The sequence below is a fragment of the Notothenia coriiceps genome, unplaced genomic scaffold (genome assembly GCF_000735185.1).
Source record: "Notothenia coriiceps isolate Sejong01 unplaced genomic scaffold, NC01 NC01_scaffold00013557, whole genome shotgun sequence".
NCBI classification, from domain to species: domain Eukaryota; kingdom Metazoa; phylum Chordata; class Actinopteri; order Perciformes; family Nototheniidae; genus Notothenia; species Notothenia coriiceps.
In genome coordinates this window covers 5867-18219 of record NW_011346258.1, presented here as the reverse complement: position 1 = coordinate 18219, position 12353 = coordinate 5867, and the positions used below count along the sequence as shown (strand labels likewise).

The 12353-nt window shown below is 41.3% G+C and overlaps 1 long non-coding RNA gene across 1 annotated transcript; it reads right to left on the bottom strand.

Annotated features, from left to right (window-relative positions):
- Positions 1-243: 243 nt before the first annotated feature.
- On the bottom strand, positions 244-12055 carry LOC104947963 (uncharacterized). Its single transcript, XR_798612.1, has 4 exons — positions 12044-12055; positions 1890-1893; positions 1552-1647; positions 244-314 (listed from the first exon to the last, which is right to left on the bottom strand). It is a non-coding gene; the product is annotated as an uncharacterized lncRNA (long non-coding RNA).
- Positions 12056-12353: the final 298 nt, after the last annotated feature.

The window sequence follows — 12353 nt, the reverse complement described above, 5'->3', positions numbered from 1 at the left end:
TTTGAGAAATTACAGCACGGGTCGCCCCCAATTGGGTTTCACCACAGAATCAAAGCTCTAGTCCCTTTTGCAGATAATCAATTTGAAATGTAGTTAATGGCAGGCGTAGCTACTATGAGGTGAAAAAACAATCACTATACAGTTGATGGAGTGAATTTAATTTGTGATAAACATTGGAAGTGTAGAAATAAGAGAGCAGATGGATATATAAAGAGCTGGAAAGCAAAGAGGTGACTTACCGGGCTCCCATTGTTTTCCCGGAAAACATCCTGGTTGACATAATTAAAAAGCTTTTTCTCAAGTTGAAGAACAACCTGGATCAGAGGCAGGAGAGAAGCTCTGATTAATAACAATACTAATGTCAACTGCACTTGGTAATTAGAGCAATAATGAACAGCAGACAGCACTGTGCATTCTACACGCGTCTCTCTGAGGCACCACTATACTCTGAATGTTAACACAACTTGTAATAACTCAGGTTGAGCTGTATGACATGTATAGAACTGGAAAATGATTAGAATTTGAAGCTTTAATCACAAGTGCAATATTCCTTTTTGAACATGCATTATAATAATGTTCCTATTAAGGCCTGCTCACACCAGATATTTTACATCCTAGTCAATTAATTGAAATTGGCACGCAGGGGGGGAAATTACATCAATTGAAATCTTGCAGGACAATGTTGACAAGATAATTGTGAACATCGTCTGGTAGGAAATTATTTAAGCGTGTTAACTGTGTCCACTTTTGGAATAAACTACTCAAAATAAAAAATACTTTTTTTTTTAAAACAGTAATGTTTGGAAGAGGATTAGGACCACATGTTTTCTTTGAGACCCGACCCAACATATATATATTTTTGTTCTGAGATTAAAGTTAGGATTCTGTGAAAAAAGTCAGAATTCTGATATTTAAATCAGAATTTAATCTCACAACTGAAAATAAAATCCCTTTTGGTCAGATCCCAAAAAAAAAATTCACATATGGCCCTAATCCTCTTCGGTAGAAATGAGATAGGTGTCAATAGTGCAAATATCTCTCTTTTATATACTGCGTGAACTTACTGTCCAGTTAGCGATTGAGTGAACAAGCTAGCTGACACACACAGCTAACTCTGTAATAAGACTTTTTTGAATGAATTGATGATAAATCACAGTACAGAAGGGTTCTTGGGGCTGATGTGAGTGACTATAGCTAGCATGTTTCCTGCTCGCTTAAAAGGAAAATTAGGCATATTGTATGTGAATGTAAATTAAGGCCATTGAAGCGATACATATTCAGTGTGCACTATACTGACAGAAAGTGGAGTTTGTAGCTACAAATGTTACTCTGATTTGATTTCTAAATAAAAAAGGAATACATTTTTCCCTATAACACTAATCAGAGCTGCTTTTATTATGCAGGTACTTTTTTGTGGTGTGACTAGCCCTGAAGACAAATTTGTTTCTATACAAATTTGACAAAAAGCTGTTCTGATGACAATATAATTTCAATTTAGGAATATATGCTTTTGCATTTTATGACAGGCAGCATTAACGCAGTACAGCTTACCTTCCGGTCATTGTCACTCTCTCTGAATATTAGCTTGTCCACCTCGTTGGTGTCGGCGGCTCGGACTGTCTGCAGGGTGGCAGTTGAGCAAAGACTCTGGAGTGGGGGATGGAAACAATAAGTGATCAAAGACACAAGAAAAATCATGTTGTTTTGTGTGTTCATAAGGAAAAAGAAAACATTAATTCAATTACAGATATTCCTACATATTGAAAGTGTGTCCAACCCCCACACACACTTTGTACAGTAATGTTCTGAGAGCAGCCATTGTGTCCAGCTCCATGCACTACACTGCACATTTGAATGATTTTTTAAAGAAGCGTCCCACAAATCACCACCTCACTGTCCCCTCTCTTTATCTGGCTCTATGTACTGACCCCATGGACTGTGTGCATGGTTAAATTCCCCTTTGTGGACTCTTTTAACAATTAGTTAAACATTCGACCATCTGTGTTTGAAGACAGTTGAATGAGGTAATCCCTCAGCCAGTGGTTCCCATACCGCGCAGCAGGGACTGGGCGACCTGATTGAAATTCAAAGCACAGATTAGATAATCGGGTCAAGCCAATATAGCGAGCAGAAAAAGGCCCTTTAGACTGAAATGTCACAAATCAGTCCTGCTTCGGCCACCAAGAAACAGCACAGCAGATCAGAACAAACACCATGCCTTGAGAGAAAGTGGAACAACTCTCTGCAGACACCCCCCCCCCCACACCCCGACCACTACCTCCAACCCCATTCCTTCAAGTCCCCCACACCCTCCCCTCCCCACCAAAAGCAACTTTTCTAAAGCCCTAACAAATCGCTCCATCTTTCACTCATTTAGGCCATCCAAATGCAGGGTCAATATGGTCCCCTGGCAGCCAAATGCTAATGCGCTTAAGTGCGCTTAAGCAGCTTTGTGCAATGAATAGGCCAAAGAAGGAGCTAGGGAGAAGGGCAAGAGATACTTTCCCTGTCAAAAAGTCATTGTAGCGAAGACAACCACAGAGAGTCGCTTTCTGCCATCTCTGATCAGACAGACTGCACCAACTGTGGTCACGGGTTGTACTTTCTGATTACTATATATATTTTTCAAACTATTTCTTTCAGATGCAAGAAAGGTCTTTTTATTGTTAAAGAAACTTTCAATTATTTTCTTGGCTAATTGATTGGTTATTTGGTCCATCAAATCTCAATGGAAAATCTTTCCAGAAACTCAGTGACTTCTTCAAATGTCAACTTAAAGATCTAGTTTACTGTCGAAGAGAAGGGAAGAAACCAGTAAAAAAACCAATACTTGAATTTGGCTTGTTTGTCTTGAAAACTAATCAAACCAGGACATATACTATCAAAAAAGGCAATTCATTTATTTTACTCTGCGGCTCTCTATATAGGTGACACAAAGTACACGTTTTCTAGAAAGTGTAGTGACAGCTGTGAGTTTCAAATTGACTTCAGATTCTTCCAAGCAAGCCCCCTTCTGTGGTCTGCTTTTCAAATCTAGAAGTCAGTCAGGCAGAAATCCCTGGACAGCTTAAAGTGAGGCCAGAAGCAAACACTGCATCCTGGCACAATAAGCATGGATATCAGGAGGTGAAAAATAGCCCTCCATTATTATGATTTGATAATCTGGTACACAGGGCTTGGATCAAAATACAGTCATCACTAAACCTTAATATGTCCCCTACATTTGTATAAGTACCTGGATAGAAACAGATAGAAGAGAGTAAATGTTTTACCCAGAGAAGAGGGAGAATACATTATTCTCAGTGAGCTCATTGTGCAACTAGTGCCAAAAGTGTCACCACAAGCGAGACTCAATTAGAAGAAAACACAATAACCTAATGCTGCCTTTTCTTGTGAGGACATGTCTCCTCCAAGAACAATTACATTCAGGATTACAGGGTGAATTAAACAATTTAAACTTCAGGGAAACAAATGACTCCCAACGCAGATGTTTGGCTCTTTCCAGGAGCAGGAGAGAAGCATTGGCTTTACTTTAAAAGTGTTCTACATGCACTCAGTGTCTAACTGAACAGGATAAAGCAGCTTTCTTTCATTTAGATGCCCACTGGTGCGGCCGGAGCCCTGGGTGTCCTGTGGCGTGGCGTTGGTCGCTGACATGTGTCTGATTGATCCATTCATCAGCTCATTGACCAAGCGATCAGTGTGTCGGTGCAGGGGCTGGTGGCTGATTGCACCCGATTGATCAAGCCTCCCTTACTGTCATCCTTTGTGAGAAACATCCCCCCTCATCCAACACACACAGCCCCGCTCATCCCACTGCCTCCGTCATAAGATCAGCCCACCAAACACCAAGAAGGGGAAAATGAGAGTCCCATGCTGTCACTTAGACCTATACATGCAGTGATGCTGCCAGCAGAGTCCAGGTGCTCGTCTCCACACAACTGTCCCTTCAAAGCACAAAGACGTGCTCTCACTGACCACGCTAAATGATATTATCTTAATTCATTTGGTTGCAATTGGCTTCTTATTTAATCCATGACAATTAGTAAAGGGAGGGAGCGGTCAAAGGAAGGGAACATAAACAGACAGCTGTCAGGTACAGCAGCTGTAGTCCAGAGGACAGTAAGGATGTCTTCACTCTGCACTCTTTAGATGATCCAGCAAAGTGACTTGGCATCACATCCCTGCATTATGGGTCAGAGGTCAACGCTGAGTGTTTGCAAAGGGGCAGGGGCCCGGGGGGCCGGGATGAGAGGTTGCAGAGGAAGGCGCTGCCTTTGTGCATCAATGGAGGATAATCTCATGACTGTCGAAGGAGGAAGCGGCTGTTTAAAGGAGCTCTGTATTCCAGCTGCTCTCCTTAGAAGAGAGGTTAAAGCAATCTGTCCCACTTCAAAGACCACACACACACACACACACACACACACACACACACACACACACACACACACACACACACACACACACACACACACACACACACACACACACAAGCCTTCTGTCTCAGGTCCTGCCAACAGATGGAGGTGAGCCACTGTGCCCGACTTAAACAGTAAGAAACCCACACACAGACGGCAGGGCTGACAATGCAAGCCTGTTTTACATGTCAACGTCTCCTACGGACTAATGGGAAGAGCCTAAGAACAATCATTTTAAATTACACTGAAAAAACTAAATGTGTCAACTCCAAGCCCATTGGTTCATACATAATATATACCTTTACAAACAGGTGTAACGTGTTATTTAAAGGCCTGCTAACTTAGCTAAACAGTTGGGCACTATATTTTCTGCAAGCTCTACTCAAACAGGAGTAAATAGTGCATTCGTTGGGAACTATTTTCAGATGCGGATTTATACACTTTTGGTCATGTAGTGAGTTCTTCAGCAGCAGGACGGTGAATGGGGTATTGAGTCAAAATATAGTGCAGTATGTGCGTTCAGGGTTCAACACTGTGACTCATTGATGTGATTTAAATAGTTCTTGCACAACAATGGAGCTCTACCATAGAGAGGAATAACATCATATATCAGGATTTAAATACACAGGCAACACTTTTTAGTAGGATATAATTAGTAGACAGTAGCATTTTATTTTGTAAGATTGGATTTTGTATATTTCAATAATATTTTATTTAAGTGTATGCTCAATGGGACAATAGAGACCTTTAAACCATAACGAGCATTTGAAATTCTGCTGGATTTAGTGACGTTTTCATGGTAGAATATATATTTATTTTCATTATGACTAGGGCTCCCTAGAAAAACTAGAGTGGAACATCCCGGCTGTAAACAAAATACAACTGCTGTTGGTTCTGTTATCATGATCTGCATAACGCGTATCCTAGAGAGATCTGCAAATTATTCTAAAAATAGATGTTACTCATAATTAGAAAATAATCCCTACGCCTAAATTCCAATATAATTTAAAAAATGAATAAAATTCTTCTTGCCTTGCCCTGGCATTGTAAGACTTTAGAAAGAATATTTTGGGACATTAAACCAACTGAGTCCTTACATTTAGATTGATTAATTCAATGCCTTATAAAGTTAAGCCTTTAAATTGGGATGACTTTGGGTTAGAGTTATGCCTCTGTTTGTGTTAGGGTTGACTTATTAGGATCAAATTGTGTTAAAATGTTAGTGGCAGCCAGTAAAGTGTATTTTTTATAAGTGTGAACAAGTTGCAGAAATCTGTAGGATAACAGGGTGCCAGCCAATGGACAACTCCTCCGGACTCCTGGGGGATTTATGTTCCTCCCTCCCTCCCCCCAATCCCATGCAATGATTCACACTAAACTGTCATTCCACCGATATAATAATCCATTGAGTGCATTTAGAATTCAGTGATTAAATCTCAATTAGGTGAAGAGAGTAGCAGAGAGTGTGCAGAGGGAGACAGACGATGGGTGGACAATGAGCTAACTATTCATTCTTCATTGCCAGAGGCAGGGGACGGGGGCTCCCCTTTGTGTCAGCGGGGGCAGTGGCATTGTCAGAACGCGCCATTATTTTCTCTGCCAGCTGAGTTAAGGTGTGCCAACGGGGGCTGGCAGGTTCACCGCAGATTGCTTAGCACCCCGATCACTTTTCTTCCGTTCGCCACCGTTCATCACGCCCGTCCCGCAGCGACATCTTCCCGAGCCGGGGAGAAGGGGGCACCGGGAGGAGGCGACAACAAATTCGGCCTCCTGCCTTCCTGCCAGCTATTACGCAGGAGAGCCAGTAAATCAGCTGTGACCCCCCCCCGCCCGAGCTGACTGGACACAAGCCAGAGGATCCACTCTTCTCTCCGTGGAGGGCTAATTTAATGCTTCCAAACATTGTGGATTCATCACACAGCAGGGTGGGGATTCAACATGGATAATTCATCATTATCACCCAGCAAAGTTAGCCTGCGTGTGACCCGCTGATCAACGGTTGACCCTAGTAAACATGGCCTGTGTCCCCCCTAACAGCGAGCGGCCCACTCACAAACCCTCGCCCCTTCCCATGAACTTGTGGAAGTTTGATGGCAGTGTGTGCGTCGTAGGAGGTCTCCCAACGAGCCACGCCCTCGCCAACGAGCGAGTTTGGAGAGGTAAGAGGGCAAGGTAGTGATAATGTGCCCTATTTATCTTGTCCACTATAACATCTGGGAAACTTCTCTAAAAACAATGGAGGGCAGCCATTCTGACTTTACCTTCAGAAACCGTCCAAAAGCATTTGCCCCCTCAGAATGGATAATGGACAGGCCACAAATCATTCAGGACAACAGGACGAAGGGGTGTGTGTGCGTGTGAGAGAGAAACTGAATGTATGTGTATGTTTTGTGTGAGTGTGTGTGTGTGTGTTCCCCCCTGGTATTTAACTTCTCTGCTGGCCCATTCTGCAGGGCCCCGCAGGACAAATTGCCCTGCATGGTTGTCTTTGAGAGGCAGTGCAGCGCGCAGAGAAAGGGACAGGGCTGAAACACAGAGAACAGGCCTATAAAAATTCATCACTTTGACCCTGGCGACCTCCCACTACTGGGGGGTTGCACACACATACACACAGATGCGAAAGCAAGCCCTTGCCCACCCACCCAAACTCATATTGAGAGCTGGAGAGCAAATGTTCTAAAATCATCTCCTACATTTTACGTGAAGATTCAAACAAACAGGCAGAAAAGTTCAAGAGAAGTGGATTCACAGAAATGAATGTACTAAGCCTGCTGATCTCTTTCTCTAACACACGATCACTAGCAGACACAATGGCTATGGAAAAAAGCCTTCTACACAGGAAAAGGCCACCAGATGCTTCATTGTGACCGTGTCTCTGTGTTAAAGTAGTGGCAGTAAAAGGAGGGTGGGTCTTCTGAGGCGTATTAGTCCCACTAAGAGGAGGACATTGTCTCAGGCCCGGCTCTTGACACATTACTGCCACCTGTACAAAGAAAACCTAATGAGAGATTTAATCTGAGAAACCTCCCCTGCCACTTTTAGTCAGCAGTTTGAAACCAACCGCAGCAGATGTCCGCAAGACTGTTTAACATAGCGGCTACTCCTAAACTCTCAATAAGGCCATGCATGCTTAAAATGCTCAATAGCTATCCTAATGTGTTATTCATTTGATTTTTTTAGCAGCAGTTGTTTTGTTTTCAAAAAGGTGGCTGCAGACCAGACGTTTCACGGCCATTCATGTTTTCTCTTTCATGCTCAGACTCAAAAAGCACGTTTATTTTGTTAATGAGGAAACAAATATACACACAACTGTGAAGCTATCATTGTAGTAGATTTAAAGGAAAAGGCAACAGAAGAGCCATGCACTCGACCCTAACCCTGATACAGTATAAACATTTACTAACACTAACTCTAATGCTTTATACCTAAAAAGCACATGTATCCTGTTAATGAGGAATACATTATACATCCAACAAGGGTTTAATTATTATAACAAATTTAAACATGGCCAACAAAAGAGCCATTGATAAAGTATTAACATGTAATGATTCAAACCTTACTGCCTTATACCTAAACCCATATCTGTATGGTGTTAATGAGGACACACATTCATATTCAAACATAGGAAAATCATTGTATCACACTTAAACATGGCCATTAAAAGAGCTATTGATACAGTATAGGCTCTTACTAACCCTAACGCCTCATACGTTTAAAAAGCATTTATCGTGTAAATGAGGAAACAAATTCACATCCAACCATCCAATCATTATGGCGCATTTAAAGATGGCCAACTGAAGAGCTATTGATACAGTATAAACACTTACTAAGCACCTGGAAACATTGCACTCATTTAATTTACCTATTCCACCGCCGCTCTAGCTGGAATCAATTAAAGGAAACAGACAGTGAGGTAATTTGTCGTTGCTGAGTCAATTACAGAATATTGAAGACCCAATCAGTGATTGGTGATTAGTGATGGTCCAATAGGATCGCAGGGTCTGTCGAGTTCATTACTCTGGAATTCGATAGAGATCTAACAATTAATGAAAGTCTAATTCCGTACCCTTTAAAGAGAGCTGGAGCTTGGTTAGCACTATTAACAAGACAGCAAATATGCAACTTAGTGTGACCAAGATCCAATAAATGAACACTGATTTTACCAGGGACAATTCTAGAAAAGTGTTATACTTAGGGTGGGGGAAAAATGGAGTCATGACTGAGTCGATATACTTATCTATTAAGATTCTGAATTGATCACAACCTCCTCAAAGAGAGCTAGATAATGTGACTGATGGACAGCAACCCAACACAACATGTCAGTTGTGTCAAGCATTTTTGTGTGATTTGTTCAACAATATCAGTACAAAATAAAATATTATTTTGTGCACAATTATTTTAGAAATGTACCAAAATAAATCTAATCAAAAAAGGAAGCTTGCCTTAGAGTAGAAAAGAGTATTGATTAAATGTTAACTTTCTATTAGGTTTGCTTTTGTTTTGTAATTGTAATCAGTTAATTTAACTCCAAACTAACTTTAAAGTCCAAAATCTTATGCACACTGAGACTTATACCTTGCCTTCAGAGCATAATTTGCCACATTGCTTTTATTAGCTCACAATAGACTAGTAGATCCTGAATTGAACTTCTAAATCCAGAATCATGCATCAAGTCATGAAATACCATAGGATACACACCCCTCACTATCCCTTCATTTATTTTCTCTTTTGGAGCAACAGTTGAGCTACAATAGCCGTTGATGACTTTTTCAGGCAGGCAGGTGACCGGCCATCCTGCTTCCAGGGCACACTGGGAGGAGAAGGCCCCGGTGAGGCACAAACCCCTCCTCCCACACAAATAACATTGATTCATTTGAAGCACCACCCTTTAATTTGTTTGCACCATTTCATCTAAATGATGTGCTTGTCCGCCAGGGTGAGAGAGAGAGGTGTAATTCAGCCAAGGGAAGGGGAAAGAGGAAGGTACAGGGGGGGGGAGGAGGGATCCTGACACCCCACCACAGGGTGCTAGGCAACCATTTAGTGGGTGGGCTTTGTGATACATTTTACCAATTTTTCATGCCCATCCCTCTTGATGTGACCCCACTCAGGGCCTTTTATGCCCCTGACAGCTCTGCGCAGGAAAACATGCTGCCGCTCTGATAGCATGAAATCGGGAACAAAGACCCCAGGGAGAGGAGAAGGGGGCCACCGAGGCACGCTGTGCTCCGGGCCCGCCTGGCTCTGGACACAAACAGATGTTAGGCCGGCCCCGGCTCCTCTGCCCCCTGAAAGAGGAGGCCCTGTCGGAGAAATGGGCCTGAAATGCATTGTCTTGGGCCTCCTCTAAGACAAAAAGTGGAGGCACTCCTTCTGAAAGGGCCTCGCAATATGGCAGTCACAGATAAATCACACAAGGGGGAGTGAGAGAAAGGCCCATGAATTCTCAATGTGGCCCTTAATGGGTCCTCTTAAATATGATGGGATATTTGAGCGCGGATGTGAATGGAGCCCAGCCACTTTTAATGTCAGAGGGCAGAGTTGTTTAAAAGCCCATGGTGCCAACAGTGGGTTTACAGCTCTGTTACAAAGAGCCATTCTGCAGCAGCAGCATCACTATGCTGCTGACAGTAGAGATTCACACTGGGAAGCCTGTATGCTGAGTGCTTTCAATTATCGAAGTACCTCTATAGCTTCCTCAACCACAGCAAAACATTTGATCATCTGTTGTTTTTTCTCAATTATCTGAGGTATTGTTTTTAGCTTTATTTGTGTGTCAGAAGAAAAACTGAAGATATATAATTAGTTATTTGATTTGATTTTCATGAAACTTGGTGAAGGGGTGTAGTGTTGGCCAAGAAAGAGCCAATTCTACTTTTGAGCGGATCCAAATCACAAGGATATAAAGTTGCAACGTAGGGCGTTTGTGCTGCAGGCTTCAGAAACATTGGCAACATCAGGTCAGTTGGAACAACTCAGAAACAGCTTGGCACATTTTGGAACTCTCTGAGAAATACAACACATCTTCTTTTTAGCTTCAGTCCAACAATTTCAGAAGAGCGACTTCCAACTCGTGAAATGGGACCAATCAGATAAACGTGAATGCACCGATGGCCTAGTTCCGCAATGGAATGAGCCAACATACAAACACCATAAACGGAGGTATTGCCTGATTTGAATACTTTGAATAACCGTGACTGTGACCAACTTGTTGAGGAGGCTTTGAATTCAGCCATGTGCAGCGACCTCAGTTCTCACACAGACTGCTGATTTGCATATGCATTAGAGCAAACGATAATGATTAAAATGCTGGAAAAGGCAATGGAGACGCTGTGAGTGCCCCCCAGAGACAACATGTGTTATCCTGGGAACCGCTCCATCCTTTAAATAGAGAAAAAAAAAAAAAGATTGTGCTGTGTTCTACAAAGGCTAAGGACTGCATTAGTCAAAAATAGACTGACATCATACCGATGGACACTGTGTACCAGGCACAAAGACACCCCTATCCTTCACAGTTTATGCCACATTTCATCTGGACTCAATAATAGCATCACTGTTAGCCGCTGCGGTTTCTGCCAGTGATTTCAAAGGCAGGGGTCAATAGTGAGCAGCAGCAGACAAAGCATCAATAAAACAGAGATAAGAAATACTGGGACGGACTGAAAGTTGATTATTCATGATTTATAGATAAATTACATTGGGGGGTGGATTAAATAAAAAAAGACACAGATTGAGTATTGAGTCCACTTGAATTTAAAGACTGATTGGATTATTGAATAATTAAATTTTGATTGTTTGCATAATCGTTACAAGCATCATCGTTACTTTGAAATGCAAAGAGACGTATCTCTGTTTTATGAACTGTAAATATTTTATGTCACATAAAACTCTTTCTTACATGACTAAAGAACTGTATGGTATCCTTAGACGGATACATGGCTCACGGACATTCAAGGATGCATCATGTTACAGGATTAAAGTGTACATACTTTACAGAACCAGTTAGAGTAACTTGAAAGAAACTCAACATATTTTCAGGTTTTTTTCAATTATTTTATAGACAACTTAAAAATGATTTTAGATCAAAAATAAACTTATTCTAAAACCTTTTGATGAGTAATTTGTTACTTTTTAACCCCCTTCAAAATTACGAATATTTGCTGGTTTTCTAAGACAAAGCATGTTTCAATTTGATTTACTTTTGGACAAAAAAACCATTGAAAGACCCTTTACAAGGCTCTTGTATAATTGTTATGGACATTTTAAAGATCAAACATTTCATCGATTTATGCAGGAAAAGTAAAAGGTGAGGCTGAATGAAATTTAAACCTAATGAGCTTTACAGTCCTGAGAGATATTTTTGGATAAAGAAGAAATAAGAGGTTAAGAGGTTTTAACACAGCACAGGACAAAACACATTTTTTAAATTGAAGTTTCTGAGAAATGTGAACATTTTAGAAAAATAAAAGACAGCTATCCTTATTTATGCAAGAGGCAGTATTTGGTATTTGGTGTATAACTTGAACTTGATGATTTTGAACTCACTTAACATTTGAAATAAATAATAAAAACTCTTTGGTGAAAAGTTTGCATCTGTGCAAGTTTAACATGAAATGTTAATGAACATGACATGTTTGTCTTGGGTTTGCCTTTGTGTGTTAACATCAGCCAACACAATCAGTTGATATATATTTTGTCAAATATAAAAAACATTTACCTCAATAATCGGAATCGGATTTTAAAATACAGACTATTCAAACCCCTAGAGGAGCTCACTTTTTGGATTCCATGTGCACTCGATGCATTGCTGAAATCTTTTTTGGGTATATCAAGTTGTTTATGTCAAACACACTCTTCCTCTACAGTCTTCTGAGAGACGCAGCGACAGCAGACAGCGGTGAGGGCCAACTGGGGTTACATCTCTGACCGGGGCCA